Source organism: Rhyacophila brunnea, unplaced genomic scaffold (genome assembly GCF_057557595.1).
Source record: "Rhyacophila brunnea isolate RB1 unplaced genomic scaffold, BYU_Rbru_1.0 scaffold_21, whole genome shotgun sequence".
NCBI classification, from domain to species: domain Eukaryota; kingdom Metazoa; phylum Arthropoda; class Insecta; order Trichoptera; family Rhyacophilidae; genus Rhyacophila; species Rhyacophila brunnea.
In genome coordinates, this window is record NW_028232871.1 from 15,578,776 (window position 1) to 15,605,592 (window position 26,817).

Sequence of the window (26,817 nt, forward strand, 5' to 3'; positions counted from 1 at the left end):
ATTTTATTCAGAATTAAATTTAAAGTTATGTAGGACATAATTAACTATTTTTTTTATTCAACGAATAATTCAAAAGATTTAAGAATGTAACATTCTAATTATTGAACATACATAATTATGAAAACACTTCTAAGAAAGTCTTTTTGAAAAAAGTAAAACACCCCGCAGGAATCGAACCTGCGTCTCTCGGGTATCGCGTCCACGCAAATATACCACTATGCTAAAGGAACCATACTAAATTAACTATTTTTTTTATTAAACGAATAATTCACAAGATTTAAGAATGTAATATTCTAATTATTGAACATACATAATTTTGAAAACACTCCTGAAAAATATATAACCAATAGAAAAAAACTAAAAAAAATACGACACCCAGTTGGAATCGAAACAGCATCTCTCGGGTTTGCGCCCATGCACATATACCACTATGCTATAGGTACCATACTTAATTGCGACAAATGGCTTTTAATACTCTCTGAAGCATTTTCCAAATTGAGTTATTATTGGTGATCGGCTTTTGTATTTTAAATCAAAGTAGGTATTACTTTGATTACTAACCAACGTCATGGATCACTCCAAGGTTTTTTGTTGTAACTTACTTTACTGTAATAATTTCAATGACAGACCATCTTTATTGTGTTTTATTTTATTTAATATTTATGATGTTGGTAGTATTAATTAAAGGTTATATCTAATGTGGAAAATATGGAAAATTTCAAATACAAACTTTTTCCTTTACATATAATATAACACTAAATCTATGTGTATTAAAAATTGTAGCAAATGTCATGCAAAAATACACATTACTACCTTTTTTGAAAATGGAAAGTGATAAATCAACTTTCATTTGGCATTTCAAAACGGAAAAAATATTGCCAGTGTTTATTTTAGTAACCGTGATAATATTTTGTAATGCATGAGTCAATATTTCAATACATTCTCGACATAAAACTGTTGAATAGTATACAGTATTGATAAAAATGAATATGCGATAGTGTCTGTCATATGGAAAATGGTCAACACTATATTATGAAAACAATTCAGGATTTTTAACGCTTTACAACAATTCCGTGGATCCTTATCAAAAGCTTCTATTATCATCTATTTGTGTACCTCTAAACTAATTTATTTTCTAAAGTTATAAAAACACTTTAAACCAATTTAAATACTTAATATTGTTTCATAACAACAAATTCTCACGAATTTAGTCATGATCTACTAAATACATATATTAGTACTAGTAGAAAAAGAAATACTTTTTAAAAACGCTAGTAACGGTAATTAGGTACGGAATGGGACTCAAACCCGCATCCATTGGATTCCAGCCAACGTGATATATTCAAAAAAAATATTACATTATTAAATCTTATGACTTCATCGAATAAAAAAAAATTGTAGCGTTCATGCGATTTTCTCTTAAGTTTTCCTATATTCCAAGTGATTTGTCTAATCTATCATCTTACATAATCAATAATATTGAAATATTCAATACCTATATAAAAAAAGATATATGTCTAAAATTTTGATAGTTTATGTAGAATAAACTTATATTTATTCATAGTATATATATATAATATAATCATAATTAAAACGAACTAATATATACGTATAAGTAATTCAATTTCTTAAATACAATACAAAGGTGTTTACGCGTAGGTTCGACATCTAAAATTTATTTAACTCAAGTATCTTTTTCATAAATATTTCCGTATTTGACTTAGTATTCTCTAAAAATAAAAATAACAATATAATATGTCATTGAAAATACATTCCTAACTATAACTTTATTAGTATGTTTTTTACGTTTTTTAAAATGATGTATTTTATATAATAAATAATATAAAACTATTAAATATTGTGTGCAAGATTCAGTATTAAAAAAAATAAATAATAAAACATAATTGTGGTCGTTGGTTTCAAAGTCGGTAATTTCGCTATTTTGAGATAATCGCAAAAAAGCACACTTACGAGCGCAAATAGAATATTTTATTTTAATAAATAATTATTATAAAAGTGAATAGAAAAATGAAATGTACACAATGTCATTACAATGAATAAAATTTATCCTTAAAGTTAGTCGTAAAAATATCTAAAAAATTGCGGTTGATTATAAGTAACTTTGGAATCGACTTCCGGTATAATTCTATAGAATAAAGTTCTATTTAACAAAAGAATAGTTAAAATTAGTCGTAACTAAGTATGACTCCTTTAACATAGTGGACTATGCGCGTGGGCGCGATACCCGAGAGATGCAAGGTTCTTACTTTTTTACTTTTTTCTTACCTTACTTTTTTCAACAAGATTTTTTCTATTTGTTTTAATATATTTTCTCAGAAGTGTTTTCAAAATTATGTATGTTTAATAATTAGAATGTTACATTCTTAAATCTTGTGAATTATTCGTTGAATAAAAAAAAATAGTTAATTAAAAATGATTGGCAATTTCAAGTAAGCTACAAACAAAAAATCTCGGAGTGATCCGTGACATCGGTTTGATTTAAAATACAAAATCCGATCGCCATGATGTAGCTCGATTTAGAAAGCGATTCAGCGAATATTAAAAGCCATTGGTTAAAGTTTGTCGTAATTAAGTATGACTCTTTAGCGTTGTGGTCAATGTGCGTGGGCGCGATATCCGAGATATGCAGGTTCGATTTCTGCGGGGTGTCTTAGTTTTTTCAAAAAGACGTTTTCTATTGGTTATAATTTATTTTCTCAGAAGTGTTTTCGAAAATTATGTATGTTTAATATTATATATATATATATATTACTGAAAGTATTATAACTATGTATTACTGAAAGTAATCCATAATAGTGCCGGAGTATAATCGTTGTGTTATTAATCTTGGACGTATCCTATCATGTAATATTATCTCAATATACACATTATCTTATAAATTTTCCTAATCTTCTTGTTTTTCTTGCTTCGTAACGCATTTTTGTGAGTTTTTTCATTTAATTTGCAGGCTTTTACGGCGCTGGTAGCAGAGCTTCTGGTAGTTTTTATATTATCAAATTACACTTCACACGCTTGCCCAATTTTATAATTTTTGACGTAGCTTTCGAGTAAAACACCCGTTTCCTACTTTGTTTTGTCGCTGCTTTGAAAATTTGATTATCCCGCTTAAAATTTTAAGTGTTTTTCTTTTAGGCGGGGAAAAGGGTTCTGAATTTAATATGGCGCGGCCGGTGCCTTTCCGGCGATCGCAAAATGACGGTTTGTTTTGTTAAAAAGTAACAAAATGAAATCTGCGAGACGCATTTGTTTTTTCAAGTGATACTGAACAAAAAATAATAATTCAACATAGGTTATAGATAAACACACTCTTCTGAAAAAAAGACGTTGTGTATTCTTGTTTGCATTAAAACTATACTTCAGCTGAAGCATGGTCTAAAAAGATCGTAACTAGGCGATGCGCGGATTGTGCAAATGACGCGATCCGAACGAAATATAATTTGTCATAAAAATTCAACATGCATCCTTTTAATGTTATGTTTATTATTATATTCGTAATAATAATAGTATATATTAATTGACATATTTTCTTTTTCAAGTACATGCGGAACGTTTTTTAGTCATCTTTACACGATTTAAGAATATATTCCTCCGACGCCATCACAAAACAAATTGATATGCTCACACCTCGACTGTCAGTCTCCGATTGGCGACGACTGCGAAATTTCGTTCCATCTACTATTGAAAATTATTTGCCGTTTCACTTATGTATGCTCTTAATAAGAGCATTAAAGAGAGACGTGCGTCGGTTAGTAATTAAGGTAATTAATATTCCTTGATTCAATACACAAAAACCGATAGTCAATAATAGCGGGATTTGATGAGCATTTCATGTATGATCTACTAGTTTAAATTGTCGATATTAGATAGGAGTCTCGTAGCATAATTGGTTAGTGCACAGTTGGCGCGATAACAGTGGTTATACCGGTTCAAATCTCGTCAAAATTTTTTCAAATATGTTTTTTTTTCTAGTGGGTGTTTTTAATTTATGTATGTTCAATAAATGAAACATTGGTTGCAGCTGAGATAATTGCATTTGTAAGAAATCTATGTTTTAAAAATACTCTAGCTTAGAAGTTAATTAACGTTTCTTTGTTTTAGTTAGGTTAGGTTAAATTCTTTGAAATGTTAAAAGTTTTGAATAATCGAATAACTCTAAGCTAAAAATGTTTTTCTCAACTTTAGGCATTTCTTCAAATTAAAATATATTTTTGACAAAATCTGTGTTAAACAAAAAATAGCACCATTCTTCTCCCATATCCGCTCCTTAGTTGGAGCATAGCACACGTCGCGGCGCCTCCAAGAATTTCTGTCGTTAGTCAGTCTTCTTGCATCGTTCCAGTTCATACCAGCATCTCATTAGATCCGTGGTATACATTCTATAGATACTATTTAGCGGGTTTCTAGGACGCCGGACGCCGAATCCGGTTGGCTTGGAGAACAGGCAAGCCAGGTTGACGTTCTGTTCTGGCATCCACAGCGCGCAGCCGAGCTAGGTCCACCGTCGCCTCTTCACTCAGTGTCATTAGATTCTGCTTGGTGCGTTCTCGTATCTCCTCGATACTCCTAAAGTCATTCACCGCACACCACGTATCCGTCGTAAACACCTGTTCTCGACGCTGTTATGATTCGCTATCGTAAAGCAGCAATGCCGTCAGAATGCAAGTGTTGAATAAGCGGCATTTGATTATGACCGAACACAATCATGAATCCCAGACAATCCGCATCGAGTTGAATGTTGCGCCAGCCGCAAGACACTCATACAGTAGTATCTAATAGTAAGTACACACGCACGTTCTTGCTCGATGGTTTTACGCTGATTCCAACATGTCTCAACGTGTATACCATCTGGCTCGGTGGTTTTTTGTTAGACATCGAACGAATTGCGCTATCCGAAAAAGATTGAAGGTCTGTAATTTTTGCGCGATCTATTTTGAGTGAGTGAGTGAGGACGCACCGGCAAGGCTAGTGTGGCCTCGCTCTCACTCGTGGTCAAACTCGATGTGACGGCGGCCTCACAGCGTCTTGTGTCGAGTTGCTCGACTGTGTGGACGCAACGACGAGCATGCTTCCAAGTCAACATGCTCGATCGAGCAAAACCGTCGATCAAGAAGGTGCGTGGGTACTACGCTTTATGAGCAATAGGCAAATTCGAGGCAACTCTAAAAACGTGTTGGATTCACAAACTGGGCGTCGAGAGATGTGGCGCTAGATATGACTAGTGTACCCATTTCCACTGATGATTCCATATAATTTTTACGCTTATAACAATTCTGTTTACAATGCGTAAAAGGTGAAACGAAAAACAAGATTTTAGCATTTCAGTGCCTGTCAAAATAACATGTCTAACGGTAGTTACATCAAAATACTTATCTATATCTATAATATATATTATATAAATCGTTGGAAATGAGTTGACCTACATAGGTACTGGTAGAATCCGGCGTAGTGAAATAAATTGATAAGAAATTTACGTCTCTCTACACATTGTATTGATTTCTGCTCGGTAGGCACTCAAAGAGGCTTTTAGTTCTGATGTAAATAATACGACTAACTCAGTTAATATACATTAAAGTGCTGATGGTATAATAATATATTTATCATCATCAGCACACGGGTTATACCAGTGGTTCTCACATGCAATTTAACTGTGACCGCACAATCGACGCTGACAGTTGTATGGATCACAGTATACAGTAGTCGGAAAAATTGACAATATTAATAAAGCAATTGTTGCCAATTCTTGATAAATGTATAATTCCGACCAAAATTTTTCAATCGTGGTATTATTAAAATGCTTTTTAAGTATTTGGTCATGACTCAAATCCAATAACGCATATTTTTAACGTTAGCTTAGTTTATTAAATTAAATGCTGAAAATGATGTTGGTGGGTACAGAAAAATCATCTGGTGGCCGCACATGAGAACCACTGGGTTAGATCCAACGTTCCATATAATTTTGATATAATGTTGTATGTCGATCATAAGCTTTCACTAGAAATTAGTCATGAATAATTGGGTTAGCAGTTTTATATTAATAGAATTCTAATTTACAACACTAGTTTATTATTATGTACATTTAATTGTTGTTTTAGTCTATAGATATTTCTGTTGTAACACCATTCCAGCGCTCGAAATGGAAAATTTTACAAAAAATATTAACATAGTTTATCTATTTGTATGTGTATTTTATACAAATAATGGTGTTCGATTTTTATTATATGGAATATCTAGCATATCTAATAATCTTCAGGATTTTATGAACCGGACGGCGCTCCGGTGCACTCTAGTTCATTTCGAGCTCTGACCATTACTAAGATTTATGGTGGTAGTAGGTAGACGATACCAGTAAGTTATAATTAACATCGCTGGTTATTATTTATTTATTCATTCAGAAAACGATGTCAAGAAATAATAAACGAAAACTAAATTGGTCTTGGGATAAATAAAAAATTGGCATACAATATCTTTTATCCAACGACAATGGTTTTTTCAAGTTATATAATATAAAACTATATGTATTGTAATCATTAATTAACATGATAATAGCACAAAATCCAAAGCAATATTTTGGGATTAGAAATTTATGATAAATTATTACCAACCACTGATAAAAATGCTAAAATGCCGATTTTTTACGAAACTTTTTGCGAAAGCTGTAATCAAATATTGATCGCCGGCCAAAATAAACTTTCGGGTAGGTACATATTAAAAAGCTTTCTTGCTTCAGGATTATTGCTTACCTTCCCTTTCTGGGTTTTATATTAAGTTTTCTTTTAAAAGCTCAAAAGCGAACATGTAAGAGGGAAAAAAACTCATGTACTTGCCTATATCAGAGAGATTTTTTTGTCCAAAATATATTTTGTGTCAACAAACGGAATGTTAATGCCATAGATACCTTTTTTAAAAACTTACAAATACGTCAGCCTAAATATTTAATTTGTTTTCTTTAGCTTTTGAATTGATATTTTATTGACAACTTGCTGTTCAGACTGAATGTATTTTATGTCATTTTCCAAGGGGGGACATGCTCAGCGTACGTCAAAATGGAGCTTTTATGCTATTTTCAAAGCATGATCCTGGACATTTGTTAAACGTTGTAGATAATCTATTTACATAATTTTAAAGCCTTATTATCCTTTATATTTATTTTAAACATTTGATGACTGCATAAAGTATTTTTATTACATAAAATAGTATTCTTTTAAACCTCTCGCTCGAATGTTTTAGAATATAGTCATATTTCAGTACGTCCATGTGAAGTGGTGTTAGGATTTTTTATATTTATTAATTTTTAAAAGCATTTATAAAACCAATAGTAAAATTTATGTCGACATTATTATAGTGAAAAATTTACAAAATAAATAAATTATATTGATAATCTCTGTGATCCCAAATTTGACAAGAATTAGGCATTTTATTATTCAAAAAATGGGCAAGTTTTACACATTTAAAGATACTGATTATAAGCTATGTCTTTGACCATTAAAATGTGATAAACATTCTACGTGGGCCGTTAAGTCTACTAAAAAATCTGAAGTTACCGATAGAATCATAGCATATTTCACTTGGTTGGATCAAGCCGAGTAAGCCGTAAGGCATAATTTTCTCCTCATCAGCGTCGGTTTCCACTGACAATAACCCTCTATACATACATTATCATCTTGTATTCTAAACAGGCTGTATCTTTAATTCTCTGATGAGTATTTGTAGTATCCCTCTCTCTCTTTTTGGTCATTCACTCATGACCACTTTTAAATGCAGTTATCTTCTCATCGACTAAAATTCTTCACCTGCTCGCGGTTCTCTGATTCTCTTGGAGTAGAGTGAAGGATACATAGAAAACTCCTATATTTGCACTGATGCTCTTTCTTTGCTTTGCCGTTCCTTGGAGGCTACCCAAAACCACCAGTCTAACTAAGTGTTAAGTTGCTGCAATTTAGAACAGACCTATTATTTCATGAAAAAATCATCTTCAGCGATGAAGCTCATTTTTGGTTAAATGGCGTAATGAAAACCCATATGATATTCTTGAAACACCTTTACATCCAAGAAGAATTATTAGTTTTGTACGATTTATGGTCTGGTGATGTAATTGGAGCATATTTTTTGAAAACAAAAATGGCAAACAGTCACTGTCAATGGAAATATTATTACAGATTTATTTTGGTAGGGGCTCTCTGTTTGGAGCATTGACAGTTGGTGGCGCTTTTAGCAGTGGACTGTACTTTGAAGGTGATGCTGGTGGATTGGTGGATTACAGATCTAGGTGGAGGAGGGTTTAAACAGGATGCCAGACACTGACCTTTATGTTGAGAGAGCTGGCGCTTTCGGTGTTCATGCATTCACGCACTGGTAAACTTTGAATAGATGATATATTATGAGGTTGATGAATGATGATGATAAGTTCAGGATGGATGATATAGACGCGTCATTCACTCAAACCGTAACAGATTTAGTACAACAAAGGTCAAACATATGCGTTTTGAGTCACTTGGTAGTTAACGACGGCGCGTTCGTATCGTATCAGATATAGCGCGATAGCTTTAGCAAACCTACGCGCTCGGCTGTCTTAGAGTAACTCAACTTGACTTTCAACATAGTCAATCATGAACCGTGACTGGTGGTCTTGTGACAATAATAAATAAGGATTCGGGAGTAGGTGGGAAGATAGGAATGATGGCCACCACAATTTCGCTCAATATAAAATATATGGCTAAAATCATCACCGAACTCATATGATTGGTATGAAGTAGAAAAAGAAGTGGATAGCTTGTTTGATAAATGTAAATTATTCATTCAGTTTGTTAATACTTTTATTCAAATTTAGAATCGTTTGTTCATAATACTCGTAATTATTCAGCAGTTGAAAAAAAACTGCGAATTTTCGATAATTGGAACACACGAGTAAAAAATTTGTTGTTTTTTGAGAGGTGAATAAACACGAGTGCTGAAAACTCGAATATTTAAACGAAATGTGTGTAGGTACTTTTATCGAACGAAAGCACGCGAGTTTCGTATTTTTTACTAAAAAAAATAAATAATTGGAAACTCTATACATTTTTGACGTTATCATACATTTTACCTGTTAAAAAAGTTCTTTTAATCCGGGGATGGTTTCGGTGTTTAAAAAAAAAGTCGATACAGTATTACGGCATGTGGACATTACAAATTATAAGTTCAAGACATTCACAACATGACATAAAACATTATTATAAAGAAGAAATAAAAACAAAAGTAATAAAAGGGATAAAAATGAAAATATAAAAAAGAGAACATAATATAAATATACATACAAAATCAGTGAAAACATAATTATACATATATATAAATTCAAAGAAGTACACCTAACTAAGGGTTGAAATCCGGGACATAATTTTCCTCGGATTTCAGGATTAGTAATCGAAATAAGGTCTAGGACGATTCGGCGTCGGACAACTGGGCGCCGCGCAGTCGAATGAAATTCAAAAATAAATAGATGTTCGTGAATTATAGGTACTTTAAAATATATATTTAAATTATTATTTAATGCTTGGCGAGAATATAAATATGCACACGTAAATAATGATTAATTAATTGTGCATATGTTTAAGTTCCAACGAGAAGAGAGTTATTTTATTTTTATATGAAGCGTAAGGCATAACAAATCTCAATCCGCAATAAAAAATATTATGTTAAGGACCCCATACGCGCCACGTAGGGCAAAATGGAGATTTTATGGTATTTTCAAAGCCTGGACATTCCTTACGCTTTGTAAATAATCTTTTTTTATAATTTTGAAGCCATATTATCCTTTACATTTATTTTAAACATTTGATGACTGCATAAAGTATTTTTATTACATAACATAGTATTCCTTTAAACCTCTCGATCTAAAGATTTTTTAGATTTATTAATTTTAAACGCATTTATAAAACTATTAGTAAAATATTAATGTTAACATTATATAGTGAAATATTTACGATCCAACATTATGTTCATAATCTCTGTGATCCCAATATGGATATTGGCCACCAGGAAATATAACTATTTACAAAAAAACTGTCATAAGACCCCACCATATTAGCCCCAACGATTGTATTTTTATATATACTCCAACCATAGCAGTGTCTTCCGTCATATTGAAGACGAGTCTCTTTGGGGGTTGGGTATCATCCACCCTTGAGACATGGCCTGCCAAGTAGAGTCTCCCCACTTTCATGTCTAAGTCAATGGAAAGGGATGCGCCAAGCAAGGGTGTTAGGGGTGTGAAACACCCTGGCGGCAGGATTTAAGGGATGGCAAGAGTCCTAAGAACTAGTCACCAGAAAATGAACTGAGTAATAAAGGTACAATATTAAAAAAAGAATTGTTTCACGAGATTGTTTGGAGTATTGTAAAAAAAAATCGCAATTTTCGTCAATACAATTAAAGATTATTTTATAAATTTAGGCTTCCGTGCTCCATCAATACATATCGATCGTTCTATAATTGAGAATGTTATATTATTTAATATGTAAAATATAACATAATTTTTGTTATGAATATTTTCATGGGGATTCAATTTTGAACTGGCACCCGGGTGGCAGACACCCTTGGCGCGTTCTTGAAAATGGGGAGATCTTTGTAAAAATGCGTACAGGTCATAGCTGTAATTTCATTGTCACGTGCCATTTTCTTCAAAACATCCTTCGTAGCATCTTCATTTAAATATCTTCAGTTTCCTCTTTCTTACAAACATTTCCTACATAGTATTATGTTACGGGTGGGTATTGCCAACATGTCGATAGTGATCGTATTTGTAATTTGGCAACCTCGCATTTATTCATTTTTACGCAGAAAGCATTTACGGATAACGGTTTACAATTTAACTACCCCTCTCTATCGGTTACTCACCCCTGACTCTTTCCAAATCACGTGGTGAGCAGTGTTGCCAACTGTACTAGAAGGATAGCATTTTTACTATATTTTCGTCCGCATGGATTGGCGTACTAAATGGATTTGTATTTTAAAGAAAGGTACGATAATATTACTAGAAAAATTACTCTTGTCAAGATTCTTGGGTGTGACATAGTTGTGAATCTGTCAAATCATTATGAGAGTATCCTATTATTTATTTTCTTTCACGACCCTATTAAATTAGTGATTCCTTTATTTTCATATAAGCTCATTTTTCAAATTGAGAATTTGCGTTGACATGTAGATATCTTTTTTTAAACTTTACCCAATTTAATATGTATCTGCAGTTGCAAGCTTGCATGCATGAATCAAAAAAGTTTGGAAGCTTCTGAATTTTTTCGATTTGCGCTTGCGCAATAGAACGATAGTGGCGAACCTGCTGGCAAAAAAACGAACTATACTCATTTTGAGGTTAACCGATTTTCACTTCCTGTCAAATAGTATTATAAAATGACAACATCGCGTCTCCCTTACTCTTAAAGAATTAAATTGGAGAGACAGTCAGCACTTTTACGTGTTAACAGTTATTGTGACGATAGTTTAAAATACTAGCGCCTGTACACGTGCATGGATTTATTGGCAATAGTGCTTATTTTAAACAGTCGTGACAATAACTATTTACACGTAAAAGTGCTGACTGTCTCTCCAATTCATTCTTTAAGAGTGAGCGATTGTTGTCATTTTATGGTACTTTTTCGTACTTTTTGCCGGCAAGTTCGCCACTATCGTGCTTTTTCGAAAAAATCTTACTGTCACATGACAATTCAGAAGCTTCTAAACTTGTTTGATTCATGCATGCAATCTTGCCAACTGGAGGATAATACAAGTTTACCCATACATTTTCTTACTGCCAACAGTAAATTCATACAGTGTAACCCCTACGTACTATTGCTGCCAGTAAATCCATGCACGTGTACATTCGCTATAAATGAAGGAAATTCTGTTGGCTACGCAAGCCTCACAATCTTGGAACCACAGAAAGCTCCACGTGACAGTAGAAAAGTTTCTTTAACAACTTTGGAACATTAAACGTAAACAAATTTAAGGAATTGTAATTTGATTTTTTTTCACTATTGTTTGTTAACAATTAATTTCATTTTCAGAGAAGAATAATCTTAATGAGTTTCTTTGCGTGCTTAAAATGTAAAGTGAAAAGTTTTCAAAAATATATTTTCTTTGAGCATTTTAGCAAATTAGATGTATTAGGGGGACAGAAAATGTACAAGAGCTTTTCCTACTCAGTTTTCAGCTCGACGAAAAGTGAAAAGCAAATTTAATTTAATCAGTTCATTCTTACCTGTCGACGTACAATTTTCAAATGAAAAAAATACACAACTAAATTAACATGCAGGAGTGATATAAATAAATTGTGTTTTTTTTTAAATTCTAGAATTTTTAACAAAATAATTACCATAATTTTATGCATTGGAGACATACCGACAATAAAATTATGTTAATTGTGCAATTCCTTGGTCTCAATTTCGTATTGTTAAATCTACTGTGTTAAAAACCCACGGGTTTCAAGCTATGACTGAAATAAAAATTGGACGTTAAACGTCACACCGACAAGTTGAATGTCGGCGATCTTTTTTGTTCGTGATAATTGTTTTAACTGATTGTTCGAATTATAATATTAACCCAGAGCATTGAAATTTTAGTCATATTCTGCATTTCATCACAACATACTATAGAGGTTAAATAGAGAGAGGATGAATATAGGCTGAGTGGAGAACAACCGCTGCTCGTAGAAGTATTAAATTATTTATCGAATTGTAATACCCAAGCTAAAACGCTAAGACGTTGGTTATTAATTTAAATAATATCTACTTTGATTTAAAATACAAAAGCCGATAGCCAATATTAGCACAATTTAGAAAGCGCTTCAGAGAGTATTATAAGAGCCACTAATTAAAATTTGTCGTAATTAAGTACGGTACCTTTAACATAGTGGTCTATGTGCGTGGGCGCGAAACCCGAGAGATGCAGGTTCGATCCTGTTACTTTTTTCAAATAGATTTTTTTCTATTGGTTGTATATTTTCTCAGAAGTGTTTTCAAAAATTATGTATGTTTAAAATGGGATTGGTGAGTTACCCTTTCTGATGTATTTAAAGTACCAGGAGTATATGAAAAGTGAAGAGGTAAATATATTCTCCAATGTCATGTAACAAAGTATACAAAAATACCTTTTAGATTTTTTATACGCTCCGGCATAAGACGTTGTTACTTCGGCTTTTAGTGCTCACTTTTCCCAGAAAATAAGGTTAATTCTCTTTAAACGGCCAGAGAGAGAGGTAGCAGAAAAATAATTTGCGAGGTATTGGGCTCACAGAATACGTTAGGCGGTGTTCCCAGCGTCGCAGATTTTCGCGCAAAAGAAGTAGGTCAGACTATACTATTATTTTATATGACAAAGGTATGAAATATCTTTTTGTACACTCGGCAGATTACCTTTTGTGACATTTTATTCGGATGATTTATTGTTTCGTATTATTTGGTTACATTAGTTCTAGCTCTGGAGAATAGATCTAAAGTCTCCATCATTAGTTATTAGGAAAATATCTATCTATATTCTATACCGTGTACCTTTCAAGTAATCATCATCAGTCAGAGTCAATCTACTGCTGGATAAAGGCCTCCCCAAGTTTCCTCCAACTCTCTCGGTCCTGTGTCGTTCGCTGCCACGTATTTGTGCCGAGCTTTATCAGTTCGTCAATCCAGCGGCTTTTAGGGCGACCCTGTGGCCGTTTGTGCCCCTTTGGTACCATTGGATGACGGCATTTGTCCAGCGGCCGTCCTTTCGACGAGCAATGTGCCCCGCCCATCTCCATTAACATCTATTACATCGCGTACTTTTGTCTGCTTCCTAACCCATTCGTTTCTCTTACGGTCCTTTCACGTGATGCCCAACATCCATCTCTCCATACCTCGCTGTGCGATTCTAAGCCTTTGGATATCTCTCGTGTTGAGGGTCCACGTCTCGCAGCCATACGTGAGCACGGGCAGCACACATTGGTTGAACACCCTACGCTTAAGACATAATGGTAGGTCATTCTTGAAGATATTATTTAGACGTCCGAAAGCACTCCATCCCAGCTTTGTTCTGCGAGAAATTTCATCGTGCATGCTTCCGTCTATGGGCACCTGCTGTCCGAGATAGACGTAGCTGCTGACTTGCTCGAGTTGGGTGCCATTAAAACAGATAATCGCAGGGTCCGAAAAGCAGTTCCTCATCAATTTTGTCTTTGAGACATTTATCTTTAGGCCGACCGTTTGACTGACATCCGCCAGTTCTTACATTCTACCTTGGTAGTAATCAAGCAATATTTAAACGAAATGATGTATATTAGCCAAATAATTTTTTCATCATAATCATCGTTGTCATAAGTAGCCCAAAAACCCAAGGCGGGTATTATGCTTCAAATACATTATCATCACGTTATGTGATATCATGTGTTGAGACAGGAAGCTACCGTTACGGGAAAAATTATTATTCCGTAGCACATTTTGTATCGTTAAAGAAACATTTTCAGATTGCAAAATCTGCCGAAATCGCCAGAACAACAATGATGTCACCTCATACGTACCGCGCTACATCGGTAACCGCATGACTAAATGAACGTTTTTTTATTATTTTCTACATCTCTAAACATTTTCTACTCTTGTCAAAATCGGGTGTTTTTTGTTTTTAGCGGTTGGCACTATGTATTTTCTATAAAAATGTTGGGTTCTGTTCAAAATATTATCCAGGATGCAATATTGCAAGTAATTTTAATGCACGCACACGTAGAAACTGCTAAAATTAATTGAAATTAACATGAATTATGAATAATAATTCAAAATACTAATACATTAGAGTTGGCACTCTCCACCATTATTGATCATTCAAAATATTTGTTGGAATGACAAAACCGTATACTTAATTTGTCGCCGTGTCAGCATTTGATAGTACGTGACGTGATTATAATGTAATTACAGCTTTAGTCTCCTTCAAGAACTTCCTCCGTTCCCCCTATCCTGCAAGTGTTTTCCAGGTGTCTGCGCCTGCTACTCTAGCCGTTAATACCGTTCAATCACCAGAGTCCAATATCGTATACCAATCAACCCGCTACCATCCGGTCTGGTAACCAGGATTGCGGTTGAGCACTGTCCATACTTGTGTTATGTCCAGCCAAAGCCGACTCAAGTACAAGCCGAAGCATTCGGAAACTTGCCGACAGTGAGTGGTCCTATATAGAGTTCTTATACTTTTAAGATAATTATTGGAAATCCATATTACCACCGGTTTTTGAGCTGGTGAATAACAGGAATGTATATTTATAAATAACACTGATAGCGATTTGCGAATTTTTTGTAATTCAATTCGAAACCAAAAAGAACTTATAATTATGTAGTTTTGCAAATCAATATGTCAGGCAATCTGGGATCCGATTTTGGAACCACGCGTTTGAGAAACATGCTTGTGCAAAAAGACAATCAGAGTCAGCCCATCAAAGCCTGCTAAGTTTAACAAATGAGGATATACATTCTTATTGGACAAGGTTGTAGAGCTCCAGGATGCCGAAAAAGCGATTCTTCTCTTTCTATACTATATAATCTAAGTTATGGATTCATTATATCCTACAAATTACCGTATTTTTAATACATCGAGCTTACGCTCATTGGCCTAGGTCAGTGGTCAGAAAACTCACTAGTCAACGGAGCCAAATATCAACAGTACAACGATTGAGATTTCTTTTGAGAGCCAAATTTCTTAAACTTAAACTATATAGGTAGGTACGAGTATACTGTTTATTAACTTTACTTAAAGTTTTAAGTTTTAATTAAACTATAGGTACACTAAATAGAGCTTGATATCATACTTAATAATGATCTAATTTATTTATTTACAATAAATTTTTATATGACAAAAATACCTGTAGGATGTCGTCGCTGTAGGATTGGTTTGTCGAACAGACCAAATGTCAAATGTTCAGGAGACGAAAAACAAATTTCATTATCCTATATTTAAATACATGAAGGTATTTATTTTAAATTGTTGTTTTTACAGCATATACATGCTATTTTCATTACAAAGCACTTTAAAGAAAACGATGGTTCTGGTCCATTTAGATACAAAAAATCATTTTGCATTGAAAGGTCGATTTCAACAAAAATGGATAGGTATTCGACAAACCAATCCTATAGGGACGATGTGTAGCTGTGTGGAAAAATACAGGTAAGTAGTAGATACGTTCGCGGTATACCTGCGCACCCGCACGTGGTCATTTGTGGCATAGCCGCACTCAATGGGCCAAAGAGCCGCATGTGGATCGCGAGCCGCGGTTTGCCGACCACTGGCCTAGGCGAGAGTCCAATATTCCGACCTATAGATCAGTATTGGTGTACATTTAAATTTTTATACGACGGGGTAGGATGCGAGAGCTTTATTTTTAAAAGCTTATAATTAATGATACCGAGTTCACTTGAATGAATATGTTTTAAATATACACGGATTTTTTCGCATTTAAATAGTTAAAATAGATAATTAATTCATAATTAAAAAATTGGCCTTGGTAGGCTTGTGCCCCTTTTAAAAGAAGACTTATGTGCTTATTCGTTTGAACTGTACCCGTATAAGATTTTTATTTCAAAAAAAAATATGCACATAAAAATCGCATTCACATAAAAGCTACTACGAACATGAAATACATCTCAGAATAATATAATATTTCGAAACAGCTATTACGAATATAATTCTATAATATATTAGACATATTTTCTCACTCAACCTGAGTATACTATATTATCAAATATTATGTATTACAACTTACTCATATAAAATGTAAGTATTTTATAATAAATTATTTAAAAAAGTCATTTATTTCGTCGGAAATTCTGGAATATATTATTGAATAATAATAATATATTAGTTATGAAAAAGCGTTGGAAATTATCCCATTTTTTATTATAAGTAATTGAAACGGTAACATAATGTGAGGATTCGCCATCTCCAGAAGACGTCACAGTTCACCGAGAGTTAACGAACCATGTAGCATTGAGATAACAAAACTACGCGTTTGACAGATACGTCTTAATACGGGCACCTACTTGCTCACATACTTTTGAATCGTTCAAAATTCTATATAAATATAAACGATATCAGTGTATTTCTAATTTACTTACATATTTTTTTCTGTCTTTCCCTTGTATTCTGGTGGGGTTGTGTTTTATTTAGACATATATTTGTAGCAATTATACCACTGAGCATTAAATGAGTGACACACATTAATATGTATGTTTTGTTGTCAAAACAAAACAATAGAGTGATAATATTCTTCAGCATTTCCTCAAAAATAATTAAAACAGTAGGGTCTGTTATGATCAGTAACTGCAATAATATCTCTTGTAATATAGTACTTACTGCATTTATATAAATTGGAAGGACAATGCAGGAATCCTCACTCAATTCATCGAGTCCGTCACGAGACGCACTACTATTGTCACGAGTCCTTCACTTGACATAGTCAACGTCATTCCACTTGAATTAAGTCTCTCAGTTCGTTAATATAATCAAACTATTGAACACATCGATCTCACCAGTACATCATTAGCCACGATTATAATCTCATGTTATCATCCTTATAATTATATTCAGTGTATTCTTGTAACGATCAATAAACTCTCCTCCAAGCATCCACGCAACGACGACCTTTATCTCCACCTCATCATCTACCGCTAAAGTGGTGACCCCGGCGTGATAACGACGTGGTCATATTCATCATACTGCAAAACATTTTTGATCTTAATATTATACGGCAGTGGCGAAGGGTAAGCGCCATAAATAGTGCACACTAAAATTTGTCAGTCACGCGTATTTGTTTTCATTGAAATAAGACTAGGTGCAATACAATTTACAGATGGTGTTGGATAGTTTTTAAAATTCAATTAAACCCCGAGAAAACGAAGCCATAGAATAATATTTTTTTATCTATTATTATAGTTTGGTTTAGGCAAAGCTTAATGAATTACAAAAAAATGAACCAACAATATGTGCAATATGTATTTTTAATCCAATGAATTTTGTCGTATCGCCCAAAGTATACACAAACTATTATGGTTTGGTAGGCAGGGTTTAATTGATTTTTTTAAAATGAACCAACGCCATCTATAAATATTGCTGTCTTAGTTCAATAAAAATAAATACGTAAGTACAAACAAAGTTTAATGTGCACTGTGTATGGCAGATCTTAAGAGCCTACCTCCACCGCTGCTATACGGCCATCTATTTCCAATACAATAGTGAATAGATTTACTGATCTGTGCTACGGCCAACTGAATACCTACGTACAAATTTCTCAACACGAACCTTTTCTACCATTCGCCGCAAGTCATTTAAACCAGCGGTCCCCAACCGGTGGTCCGCGGACTATCAGTGGTCCCTGAGAGAAGTTTGGTGGTCCGCAGAGTAATTTGAATATATTTTCAATTTTCGTATTTATTAAAAATTCATTGAAACCAAGAATCCAACAGCTTGATACAAAGGTCACACTGATTATCTTTCTGTTACCTGTAATATGTCGACTTAGAATTCATATTAATATAATAATTGTAATGAATATCTGTGTTAATAAGTTTATTTGTTATAATTATTCTTTTATCATATTGACATACTTATCGAATTTTTAACAAGTGTGGAAGAAATACGTGTAGTGGTCCGCGGGATTCAAGATGTTGAGTTTAGTGGTCCGCGAGGTCCAAAAGGTTGGGGAACGCTGATTTATACAACGTCGGGATTTGCTTTTTTGCCTCTGCTGAACATGTCGATTTCTGCAAGTACGACATTTTTGAACTCTACGAACAGTATTGCTAGTGTCTGGACACCTCAAGTAAGCTTTGCTGTAATCCAATACGGGTTTAAATAGCTAAATAAAACCCGGCCACCGACTGAGTATACTGGGATAAAACATCGTAAAAGCGACGGGCAACACCATAAAATTTAATAGCGGTAACCACCGACTCTGCTTTATGGCCTGTTCGATTTTTAAATTGATTGTAAATAAAATATTATCATTCTTGTATGAACTGTCATAAAACCCATAAACCCATTTAAAAACAGCGGCGATTGATAAAAAGGGTGTTAAAATATTTTCCTTAAGGGGATTTCTTCTACTTGTTTGCTGTCTAAGCGAAAATGTGTATCTTATAAACATAGTTAAAATGAACTCGCATTAGTCTTGTAAATGGTAACTTTTTAACGAATGTTTGATCAGTAATCTCTTTGGAGAGGTTGCATTGATTACTGGATCAATCATATGCTTCTTAAAATGACGCCCGATTTTCAGCGACTCAGCCAGTGTTAAAACTTACTGTTTTAATATCAGCGGACTTAACTCGATATAAGCTAACTTAATATTTGTCTCGAAAACGACCTGGCAATAATTATGAGTAAGCCCGATCTAGCTTGCATCTTACTCTAACGAATAGTAAGCGCATGACAACTTGCTCTGTCCGCTCAGACATGAATTTTTGGTAGCTTGCAAGCTTTGGGTTGCAGAACCCTTAGGGTCACTATTCAAAAAACGCAAATTTAGTTTTACAGCCAGGGCAATACGGGTGAAATTCGGGAATCCATGTTAACGGTCTTAACGCATTATACCTACAAGGAAATATTATTAGACGATATTCGTAATATCTCCTTTTGTGGTACATTTTTAAAATGACACTTGTATGGGAACTCCTCATCTAGTATCAATGAGAGGTTGACAACCTTGTATATCCGTTGCATATCCACAGTATACTTACATGACGGGTGGATATGGGGAACCTAAAATCACTGTTTATATATTATTAATTTAAATAAAACGCAAATCTATAGTACAATTTGTATTTAAATTAATATTAAAATACATTTACACCATGAATTGACAGTTACCACCACCATAAAAAACCGCTTGTATTTTAAAAAGAAAAAAATATTGGTAAAATACCTGTTATTTGATAAACCATTTTTTTATTCAACGAATAAGACACAAGATTTGAGAATGTAACATGCTATATATTGAATATACATAATTTAAAAACATTTCATGCATATACACGCTAGAACAAATAATTTACGACACCCGACGGGACTTGAACCTGCATCTGCTGGATTCGTGCCAGAATGCTTTTCCAATTAAACTACGGGCATCTTAGTTAATAAATGTTAACTAGTAGTTGTGGCCGCGCGGCTTAAGCGTTGGACTATAACGCCGTGGGTCCCAGGTTTGAATCCTGGGTCTGGCAAGTACACATATTGTTTTTCAATTTATGTGTGTCAGAGTATGGACCTAATAGGTTGAGCAAGTGGCTGACATCCATTTCTCGTAAAAAACAAAATCTGTCAATACAAACCTCTACTCTGTGGAAGCCCATATGATCTTATTAGGATCGGACATGGTCGAAAGAAGAAAGAAGAAGTAGTTGTTAGATGAAATGCTTATCGAATCCATATCGTATTCATATTGGAATTCGTATTGGATTATTAATTAATACCTACTGAAAATTTAAAAAATACCAAGTAATGAGATTCATTATTGAACAATTGTTAATAAGTGGTAATATGGCATCCAAGATGGCCGCGCGGCTTAAGAGTCAGCCTATAGCATCGTAGGTCCCAGGTTCGAATCCTGGGTCTGGAAAATACACATATTGTTTTTCAATTTGTGTATGAGTCAGAGTATGGACGTAATAGGTTTAGCAAGTGGCTGACATCCATTTCTCGTAAAAACCAATCCGTTAATACAAACCTCCACTCTGTGGATGCCCATATGATATTATGAGGATCGGACATGGTCGAAAAAAATGTCAACACAAATTAAGCGATGAAAAACAATAACAGCTGTTGCATGCTTGCGAAAATTGCGTTTTACTCTTATGATTTATTCGAACAGATAAGTACTTCAGTAACATAATACACGTAAGTAACAATAGGTATTGTCTAGAACTTAAGAACATATTACGCGCCAATTTAACGTGTGTATTTTACGTTTCGGGAAACCCATTATAGTATTAAATTAATATTAATAATATTGAATAAACAAGTGTCCTGGATTACGGCCGTGAATTGGCTTTGCGTGATTATTAAGGAGATTATGGCATTAGACAGACTTTAATGCTCTCATGAATAATCATATTATTAGGTGTTATGTTGATTTTAGACCGCGTAGGGAAAATAATGGCTGCGACATTTTGGCCATTTTCGCATGGCAAATTTGTTGATCAAGGCAGTCTACAAGGTAATATAATATATTACTTATCAATAAGTGATGATATTTACTGATTTTATGCAGTGTTACCTACTGTAATTCACAAAAAATATGTTGTATAAGGCAATAAGCATGTTGCCAGAAAAAAATACTTTCTCGGAACTAAGAAACTAGCATTTCAAAATAATAAATTATTATGGATACATAATGTTTCTAATAGTAATTATAATATTAATACTATTGACCGAAGGTACTTGATGGAATTTGAATTTAAAATATAATGGATTTAAGTTTTGTACTATTCCGTTTGAGTCATTTTTCGCGACCCGGGTTTCGCCTTTCGGCATCTTCAGGCACTATGTAAACATTGTAAACTCACCAAAAGGCAAATATACACTGACAACGAATTAACTCTAACTTATATAACAAATCAACACAATAAACTAGGGCAAAACTTTATCTACCTACCTATTAAGTCAAGGATCACAATAAAAAATATGTAACAAACAAATTATGAATAGTTGAAGTGTTTGTAAAAAACCCCATACCTTATCAATAATTATACACTCGATAAGCGTATATAAATCATCAAAACCTAATAATAGATCATTAGTAATTATTATAAACAATAAAAATACTACACTCAAGAGGTGTAAAATCGTCCATTCTAGGAACAATGGTAGGAACATGTACCGTTTAAAAAAATCGGTTAGGTAAATGTTCAAACACGCGCGTTAACATCATTTTACTCCCTACTTCAATTATAGTTTGTCGATTTATGGCTACGGCCGTATGTTGTAGCTTAACCACTGGGAAATGCCAAAAGAAATGGCGTATTTAGAAAAAAAAACACTACTTTATTCTTACGTCAATAATTATTATAAAGCAATCTTTATTCGTAGGATGTTTATCACACTTGAATAGTCAAAAACATAGCTTATAATGAGTATCTTTAGAATTATCTTCAAATGTGTTAATCTTGCCCATTTTTTGAATAATAAAATGCCTAATTCTCGTCAAATTTGGGATCACAGAGATTATCAATATAATTTTATATCGTAAATATTTCACTATAATAATGCCAATATAAATTATACTGATGGTTTTATAAATGCGTTTAAAAAATAATAAATCTAAAAAATCTTAACACCACTGCACATTTATGCACTGAAATATGACTATATTCTAAAACATTAGAGCGAGAGGTTTAAAAGAATACAATTTTATGTAATAAAAATACTTTATGCAGTCATCGTATGTTTAAGATAAATATAAAGGATAATAAGGCTTCAAAATTATATAAATAGATTATCTACAAGGTTTAAGGTATGTTCAGGATCATGCTTTGAAAATAGAACAAAAGCTCCATTTTGACCTACGCTGAGCTTGTACCTTAATAATGAATTGAATTGGGCCAGAACTAAAAATAATATGAAGAAGTTTAGTGCGTATATTTTGATGATGCAGGAAACTGCGGAGCACGTGACGGTCATTGAAAATAAAGGCGCGGTGGCTAAGCGGTGGTTGGGAAAAGTACAATAGAATTCTAGATTCTACTGATTTGAATATTTTTTCACGTTTGTCATCCATTTCATTCGTAACTTTGTCTGTACAATCATGTTTTAAAAGCTTTTTGAGCCAAAAATACTTTACATTAATTCTACAATATTAACGTAGCTATATCCTGTTTCTGCAATCTAAATCTATCACTGGATATACAGGAAAAAGCTTTGAAACGTATCTGTGAATTTAGGGATATATTTGATTTTCTTGAAACTTTGCTGCGAAAAAACCATATTTGATTTAAAGTTTAATAAACTTGGGTTAAGTATCACAGTTATTCTGTAAGTTTAATCTTAGCGTATGACAAACGTAAAGTATTCTGAATAATGAATCACTCAACTAATAAGGCTTCAAGGCGGTGAAAATATTATCCTTGTAAAAGTTTTGTGAGAGCGAGATGTTTGCACTTCCAAAGTGAAAACCTGAAAATGAAAAATTCAAAGACTTTTGCACAAATAGGTTTAATTTAAACAGAATTTTCTTTTAGAACTTTGAGTTTTACGTCGAGGCATGTAAGTTATTACGGTAAGAAAAGAGAGAAATTTTTTGGCATTGCCAATATTATTCGAAATATTGAAATCAATTTTTGGACTTTGAATTTTTATAGTTTTACGCTAATGTTTTGAACGTATATACCTCGGCACCTTGAGACGCCAAGTATAAGTCTCAGGGGTGCAGAATGTCAGAAACGATAAGCGGTATAGATTTTCAACATAGTATAGATAGGGTATATTACTTTTCTGACTGCCGAACGGTGAATCACAGATTTTTACTGCGTCAGCTCAAAAATAACTGAGCGATACGGCTCAACAAATACTGCTTCCCTTTGCAAAAACTTACAAATACTTATGCCAGCCGTATAATAGAAAAGTGAAAATGTTTCAATTCCAATCTACCAGCTTACAAATATTAATAATTTTGGGCTGGCTATCAAGTCAACGTTATAAAAAAAGAAAATCAAGTGATTTAATCACTGCTGACCTGTTAATCAATATTTAATTACCACATTTAAATATCATGTTAATTATATCTAATGGCCAACTAAGGCAAACGCGCCAGTCGTGGTGTCAGTACTAAATGAGTTTTAATACTGAACATACACATTTGAAAAAAATACGATGTTCCACGGGATTTAAACCCGATAACCACTGGTATCGCGCCACTGTGTATTAATCAATTATTATACGAGCCTCCTATCTAATTGCGTTATTATCGACTATCGGTTTCTGTGTATTAAATCAAGGAATATTAATTACATTAATTACTAACCGACGCCCGGCTCTCGCCAAATATTTTAGTTATAACGTCTACTTGAACTTGCTAACAATTTTTAATAAACCATTTTTTTTATTCAACGAATAATTCTCAAGATTTTGATGATGTAAATTAATATTCCTTGATTTAATACACAGAAACCGATAGTCAACATTAACGTTATTTGATAACCATTTCATGTAGGACTTACTAGTTTAAATTGTGGCAATTAGATATGAGGCCTAATGCTCAGTGGCGCGATACCAGTGGTTATACGGGTTCAAATCTCGTCGAGTATCATATTTTTTCAAATATGATTGATATGTTCAATATATGGAATGTTACATTCTCAAAATTTTGTGAATTATTCGTTGAATAAAAGAAATGGTTGATTTAATACTATTTTTATAGCCAAACTGTTCGATATAATTTGATACTATACTAAAACAAATTAATATGAATAAAAATGAAGGTTTTTAGCGTTGAGTTATATTAGCATACTTGTTGACATGGTTATAAATAGCCTTAAGCATGACATTATTATGAAAAAAGTCTAGGAGAGCATTATCTAAAAGCCAAGGTGATAGATCAAAGTTGAAGTTGATCCCCGAACAAACAAGCGGGTGTTATATAACGCTTTACCCGACTCGAAGCTTTTAGAATAGGTCATCATTTTATTGGGAGCTTTATAAAGTTTTCCATTACATGGCGTAAGGTGGCGATTGTTGAATATTGAACGGGGTAAATTTAATTGATATCTTAAGTTATTTTTATATCATTCTCGGAAACAGCTATTCTTTAAAATTGTCATATACTTACAACAATTTTGATAGGTCCTGGTGGGTTCGCTGCTAAGCTCTTTGAGCTTGGACTTGCTACCCGACCGACATGTCCATGCGGCGGAGAAAAACAGGATGCAAACCACATCTTCTGGGAAATGTCAGAGGATGTGCTCCGAGAGGGAAGAGATGCTCAAGCCGGTTCAACCAGCTGTTGGGCCCATCGGGCCGTCCAACCAGGTCGCCACAAAGGCCAATTATCTTGCTTTTAGAAAGTTTGCGGCGTCTTACTGCGGGCGTGAAGATCACTTTACATAATTTGTGCTGTCCGTATGATTGGCTACGTCTTTCGTTATATATATTTTAAATTCTTTTTCTTTTTGTTAATTCTCTGTGCCTTTTATCTCCCCCGGCACTTCGCAATAGTATTTCAGTAAACTCAGTCAAAGCTCACTTGAGAGCGTGGCGACCCAATATTTGGGTAACTGCTCCTGAGACATTCCCAGTCATAAAAAAATATGTTTCACACCAAACGTAGGGTCCCGTGATACGCCCGATGAAGACCGGGTGTGGTGAGGGGCGGATGTGATTTGGTGGTGCCATTAACTTCAATGTCACATACGACACAGGAACGTAAGGAATATTTTGGCAAACATGAGTTGTTTTAGGGATAAGATTGTATATAAAATCACACTAATAGTGCTTCAGTAAAAGTTATTTTGTGACTAAGCTATAATATTTTTTTGGTAGGTTAGCCAGTGAATAATAATATATAATCATCGTCATAATCATCAGCTGGGTTCGATCCACTGCTGGATAATGGCCTCTCCAAACTCCCTCCATTCTTATCGGTCCCTAGTTATTTGCTGCCACGTAACGTTATAACTTCGTCCATCCAGCGCGTTTTAGGGCATCCTTGGGGGGTTTAGTGACCTTTCGTATCACTGTATGACGGCATTTGTCCAGTCCATTACCATTATTTCATCTGCTTTGCGACCTCTATCACATCGCGTACTCTTGACTGTTTCATTATCCATTGGTATATCTTGATCTTGACGAGTTGTGCACCTTTCCATGCTACGTTGTGCTACTCGAATTTTGGATTTATCTTACATTAAGGGTCTATGTTTCACATACATACAGCACACATCGGTTGAACAGTTTATGTTTAAGACACAGTAGATCACTTTTGCTGATACTATTCAGGTGCTCATATGCACTCCATGCCAGTTTGGCTTTGCGATATAATGATATAATGCATGTCCCCCACATCGTGAAGCGGGCCCCCATGGTAGGATTTATGGCGCCCCCCCTATCTATCGTTAAAGATAAAGGCAGTGTGACGCTTTACAGTAACGTTTTCTAAATGGTGTAAGAGTTAAATTAATGTGTATACCTATTTAGTGTTTTTTTTTGCATATTTTAATACATCCACATACACAATACAAAATTTGTATCATACAACCACATAATTTTAAATAATTTGTGATATGTGTTTATATCACTTATCTAGTCGTCTCACTACGCCGGGCCCTTCCTGAGCCCGGGCCTTCAGGCTAGAGCCCTGTCAGCCCCTCCTTGTGGGGGCTGTGATATAATGAGACAAATAAAATTGTATAGTTACTTATTAGATGTGGTTTTTATGGTTAATTGTTGCCATTTATTTTTGTATCGTCTACGGCCTACGCTGTGGTAGACTTAGGGGTAGTATTATGATTTATGTATTTCAAATATTTTTCTAGTTTCCTTAATAACCGAGCACACATTGCACAATATATATTGTACGTATATATACGTAGGAGTACATATATGAAGGTTTTTATTTTACTTCCTTGTAGAGCCGCCTGCTGTTTCTGTTATGTACTACCCCATTGGACGAAAGTAAATAAAATCTTACACGTAAAGGTCTCCCGGAGTTCATATTTTTTTATTTTTCATCAGATGAAATTTTGTTTTCGTCTTTGAAAATTTTAATTGAAAATTCTGTTTAGTAAATTTATGTCACAGAAGAGGTTATTTAACATGTAGATTGAATCA

At 33.9% G+C, this 26,817-nt stretch overlaps 1 protein-coding gene across 1 annotated transcript in view; it reads left to right on the forward strand.

Moving 5' to 3' along the window:
• Nucleotides 1–26,817, forward strand: part of LOC147070783 (uncharacterized) — a 151,684-nt gene that overhangs the window by 66,921 nt on the left and 57,946 nt on the right. The window lies entirely within an intron of this gene.